A 5,785-nucleotide genomic window follows, 5' to 3' on the forward strand; every position below is an offset into this window, starting at 1 on the left:
ATAATATACCCTGCCTGTAATTCCAGCATTTAGGAGGTTGAGGCAAGGAGGATCGCTGAGTCCGAGGCCAGCCTGGGCTATACAATAAGATCCTGGCTAAAAAAACAAAAGAAAACACAATATCATGTACCCTGGAAACATATTCTAGTTTATTATCTTTAGTAACATAAAAAAGCTTTCCAAAACTCATTATGCAAATATAAAACTCTAAGCAACTTACTTAGACTACACACTATCAAAACAACAGGAATAATCATTAGCATTTATTGAACATTTAATTGTATGAGAAACACTTGTTTGAATAATTATCATTCATCACCCCCTGCCCTGTGCTGGGCATTAAAACCAGGGCCTTGTGTACCCAACTACTGAGCCACATCCTCAGTTCTATCCTCACTGTACAGATGAGAAACTGAAGTATCAAAGACATAAAATTTGTATAGGGCCACACAGCCATATATAGCCAAGATTTGAACACCAAGCAGATTAGCTACAGAACACTGCATTCTTAATCACCGCATCATGCTATAAATATAAGTAAGCATAAGGTCTTATTAGTTTGCTCTTTGCTACTAAGTTTCAAATAATATGCAAGCTCAACTCAGAATAAAACAAATAATTCAACAAGTAGTTCATGCCACTGAGAATAGAGAAAAAATAGTAAGCACCTAAAAATTTTTCAGTTTCCTTATAAAGCTTTAAAAAGGAAGTCAATATTAAAAATAACAGTTTAATTTCCAAGAATAGACAATGCATTAACATTACTGTATCAAACCTGAAGACCCTATCTACTTTCTCTTGAAGTTTTTTTCCCCCTCCCAATTTAAACTGGAGAATATAGCATACATTAGTATTATATACCCTGGAGTTGAATAAAATGTCACAGAAATACATAAAGCTAATGACAATCCCCTGGATGGTAAAGGATTATTTGTTAGTGTTTCAGTTTTCCATTTAAGGAAGTGTTTCTCACGCAATTTTTAAAATTTTTTAAAAAGTTGCTTTGAACTTAGCCCACTTTAACAAATGTTAGAGCTCAAACTTTGTGTGTTCAGACTGTCACAGACTGTCAAACTACTCAAATGATTTATGTTTGTGAAATGCAAAGTTAGTTTAACAGAATTGAAACAAAACATACTTTAGAAGTAAATATATCATCACAAAAAATCTCGGATTCATTTCATCATTAAGGATCATTATTAGATGACTTATTACACTTACAGCATTTTTTTCAGCAAAAAGCACAGTTTCTGTTTAATCATGTTATCCTTAGAAATTCAGTATCATTCTATTTGAATTTTAATTCTTTCAAAGACTATCCTATTGATATTTTTAAAGTATCCACTGATTTTGTATTAGTTTATAAATTGAAAACTTGTATCCAAGAAACAATGGTAAATTACAAAAGTGCAGAAAAATACTATATGGTTATTAAAAATAATACTGTTGGAGAGAAATATTGACATGAAAATATGTTGATGATTCACTATTAAGTAGAACACTTTGCACTACAGTGGATCCATTCTAAGCCTATATGTCTGTCAGTGTACCTACACTTAATATACAGTAATGGCTGATGAGGATGCAAGAAAAAGATATTCAAGGAGATATAAAATTGAGTATTCTCAGTGGTAGGGTTTCCACTATTTTTAAAATTTAATCTGTATTTTTTTAGTGTTTCCTAAATTTTCTACAGTGGGATGTGCCATTTTTATAACTGAGAAGAGATTAAGAAAAAAGGAGAGTTAATTTATTTACATAAAACCATATTTTAATATAGTTTTAGCACACAAAATTTTGAATGTGAATTAACCTATTTTTTTCACTATTTACAATGAGATTTAAAAGGTAAAGACTTAATTAAATGTAAATTCTCTAAAGAGGGAAAATTTTGTCTTAACATTTGACCTTACTGTAAAAATAAAGTTTCTGAAAAATAGCAAACATTTTATAAAAATCTAAAGTCATAAAAATGCACTTTTACAAGCCTTAAAAATCTCTTTGTAGCTATCTGATATTCAAAATAAAAAGCAGAATTACTTCTTTGTGAAATACACAACTAAAGTAATAACTCGAGTTAAAACTATATTTTTAAAAACAAAGTTAAGGTAATTTAACATAATAATAACAAGAGAAAAACAAATTTTAATCCCTGTTTAATTCCACTTAATTCATGGAAATGACACATAATAGAGCTATTAACAAATGGCTGTATAGCAACTTACAAATATAAATGCTATTATATAATGAAACAGTCAATTAGTAACTCTGACATTTAAGAGGAACATATAATTCATGTAACTCCATTCAGAATTTGATTCAGGTGACAATATAATGTCCACTAGTGTAATGCCTACAGAAACTACACTTAAAAATATATTTTACTTTATACATCTGCAGAGAACTATATGGAACTAGACATACACACACAAAACTTTTGCTATACATTGTTAACTTTGAATATATTCTCACAATGTTGTGGTTTTGTTAAAATATGCACAGGAAATAAACATTTGACACAGCAACAGAAATAAAAATGTGAGAGAGAGGTGACATTAAATATATGCTTTTAGAGAAGAATGGGACACAAATATCTTTCTCTTAATACTGCCTGACATATTTGATGATAGACAACAGTTAACTGATTAATGTCCCAATTTAATAAATATAAAACCTAATGATTTCACAGACAATAGTGTAATTATGAAATAAAACAGGAAATGGCTCTTTCCAGTGAGAAAGCTTTAAAGAAACCAACATAATGTCAGGCGTAGTGGCGCATGCCTGTAATCCCAGCACTTGGGAGGCTGATGCAGGAGGATCGCTGTGAGTTGGAGACCAGCCTGGGCTACACAGTGAGTTCCACGTCAGTCTCAACTACATAGTGATACCCTGTCTCAAAAAAACAAAACAAAACAAAACAAAAACCCCAAAACAAAAAACATTAAAATAGCCATCAGTTTCACAGATAACTGCTATAAGGATGCAACTCCTTCACATTAAGAGCTAAAATCTGAGTAATGTTTATTCTATTATTTCTTAACTAAAAGGTTGATAAATATTCTCCCTCAAAAATTAACTCACAAAACATAAAATAAAAAGCTGGAAATAGTCTCATACTTAAATACTATATTTTCTTCTAAAAATCTGTCCTTGTATTATAATTACAAGAACATACTGTTCATTGAACCATATTAGAGTTCAAACTCATTAAACTCAACTGCACTGCAGAATCAATTATACTCCATCTATGTATCCTACATAGTAGTAAAAACTATTAAAGCTTCAAATTTTCTGCATTCTGTCACCTAAAAAGAATAAAGACTTCAAAATTCTTTGTAGCTTGGTTTTGAAACCAGAATAACAAAAGGCCCCTTTCGAACTTTAGAAAGGTATTGTCTGGGGAAGTAGGAAAGATGCACTGTACTCATCGGTAGTCAGTTAAGAATAAGCCACAACAAAGAGCTCCTTCTCCCCTAAAACCAAAGAAGACCCAGTATCTTGGGCTTCAAAGAATCTTACATAAAAGCCATATAAACAAAGTTTTTATGCTCACTTCAATCTATACCAGACAAACATTTTTGCCTCCCCACAACTACAAATGCCTTACATCAAGTTGGCCCCTCACTGGTGAAAAAAAAATAAATGTGCCCTAAGGTGTACATACTATGTTAAACTTTTTGACACCGACTGGGTTACTACCTTGCCCTGTGGGTAGTTAAAAGCTCAGAATACAGATAAACTGACAGAGCAGTCACCAAGAACAAATCAGTGTTCAACACTGAAAAGGACATACAGTATTTCTAAGTGCATACTTGAAGGAAGTACACCAATATTAAAAGGAGTTATCTCTAGAGAAAGATGTGAGTAGAAGTGGAAATATGCAAAGAAAGTTTAAACTTATAAATATATCGAGTTGTTTTAATTTTTCATGAACAGTTTACTTTTGTAATTTTATGAATAAAATTTAAAATAAAAATTTGAAATGTGATTTCATTTGTTAAAGATTATACAGATAGATCTATAGAGTTCAAATGAAAAATAAAAGTCATTTTGTACTAGTTTGGCTACTACAAAACCTACCTATCAAACAAATAATGTAAGTATTTCAGCTTACAAAATAAATACTAAAATGCCCCCGTTATCCACTATTAACTACTCTGACTATATTATATTAGTCACCAGAGGGAGTTTGAGTTTGCCCTCCCTAAAATCTTACCTATTCTATTAACCTGCTTTTCAATCCTAATCTCATGAAAAAGATTAAGCTACCTAAGCTATGAAATCATTAATACAATGCTTACCACAATCTTAAAAATGTTTGTTTTTTGCACCATCAGAACATAGCCTCTCCGTTTTATTTTTCATAAGAAACTACACACATACACACACACACACACACCCTGATTTTCTTAAGGGAAAGAAACTTTCCCCAAATGAAAAGCACACAAACCCATACAATCAATTTTACAATTCTAATGGAGGCCAATAGAAATAAACTTTTATACAGTTATAACTACTGAAAAAAATAAACGAGGAACACAAACTATATTCTTAAAGCAGCATAACTCAATCATTATGCCAAATGTGTACAGCATCGTTAAATATTTTAGCTAGAAAAAAATACATCTTTAAAAAATAAATTTGTCTGTGACGTCTGCATCTTAAAACTTGAATATAAATAGCCGAAGTTATCCTATACTTTGTTGCTGTTTAATATTAAGAGAAATCATTAAGTGAAAAGGATCAAAATCATCATAAATTAGGCAACAAAAACTACTTAAATTATCTTAGGGAGATGGATTTTTGTTTAAACTACTTTATTAATTCACAATGTGGTTATAAAAATTTTAAAAATACGTACATATGGTGTATCTCTTTCCCACCCTTCCCTTGTCAGATGACTTCTCCTTTTCCCATCAGTTTTCCAGTACTCATTTTCCCAAGATCATCATACATAGCAAAGGAAACAAGTTTAACCCCACTGTTACACCCCTGACACAGAAAACACTATTCATGCTGTTCTACACCTTGCTTTGTTCATTCTGACAAATTTTTGAGATCATTCCGTCAGTACACAGAAAGCTTCCTCATTCTTTTTCTTCATCCCTGATCACAACTAGTCGTACCACATTTTCAGTCTACCTTCTTCAGACTAATCAACCTTAAATGTCATTCTGTTTAGTCAACTACTTCACACAATAATTTCCCTCCTCCAACAAGATTATAAAACAAACCAGATTTGAGGTGTCCTAAGGAATACCTTTCAGACACCTTTTTAAGACTTTATTTTCAAATACGTAGGGGAAAAACGTCACAGTTTTTGCTCTGATCACTTAAAGCTATCAATCAGAATGCAATAAACAAGCGTGATTACCTTCACTTTGATTTCGGGGATCAGCACGCTAGCCGAATTAACAATGACTGCAAGTTTATTTCTTGTGCTTTTCTTTTGCTATAAAAGAAAACATTGTTTCTGTTTTTGAGAAGAAGGCTAGAAAGTCTTAAATCATATACAGTGGCATTCTAATAGTACAAAACTACGGCACGAGTTGATCTGTCATTTGCCAGGTCAGAGGCCAAGACCTCTTTCTCTCTTTCTGAAGGATTTTCCAGACTACTCTCAACCGGACGGCTTCCACAGCAACGAGGAATACCCTCAGGAACACGGACCCCGCGGCTCTGCGCTCAGGGGACTGCACGCACTGCCCGAGAGCCAGGACCATCTCCCGGGAGGCCAGCTCCGCAGGCGGAAAGGGACCTAGACGGCCGGCCGCCACGGCGA

At 32.8% G+C, this 5,785-nt stretch overlaps 1 protein-coding gene across 4 annotated transcripts in view; it reads right to left on the reverse strand.

Annotated features, from left to right (window-relative positions):
* Clock (clock circadian regulator) overlaps nt 1–5,785 on the reverse strand; it is a 125,658-nt gene that overhangs the window by 119,367 nt on the left and 506 nt on the right. For 3 of the 4 annotated variants that reach the window (XM_010640278.1, XM_010640277.1, XM_010640275.1), the window contains exon 2: nt 5,378–5,455. The gene's annotated coding sequence lies outside the window, so the exon portion shown is untranslated. Of the gene's footprint in view, nt 1–5,377; nt 5,593–5,785 lie in introns of those variants that run through there. The other variant, XM_019209965.2, reaches the window with a different exon arrangement.

The sequence above is a fragment of the Fukomys damarensis genome, unplaced genomic scaffold (assembly GCF_012274545.1).
Source record: "Fukomys damarensis isolate Sample0158 unplaced genomic scaffold, DMR_v1.0_HiC HiC_scaffold_35, whole genome shotgun sequence".
Lineage (NCBI taxonomy): Eukaryota > Metazoa > Chordata > Mammalia > Rodentia > Bathyergidae > Fukomys > Fukomys damarensis.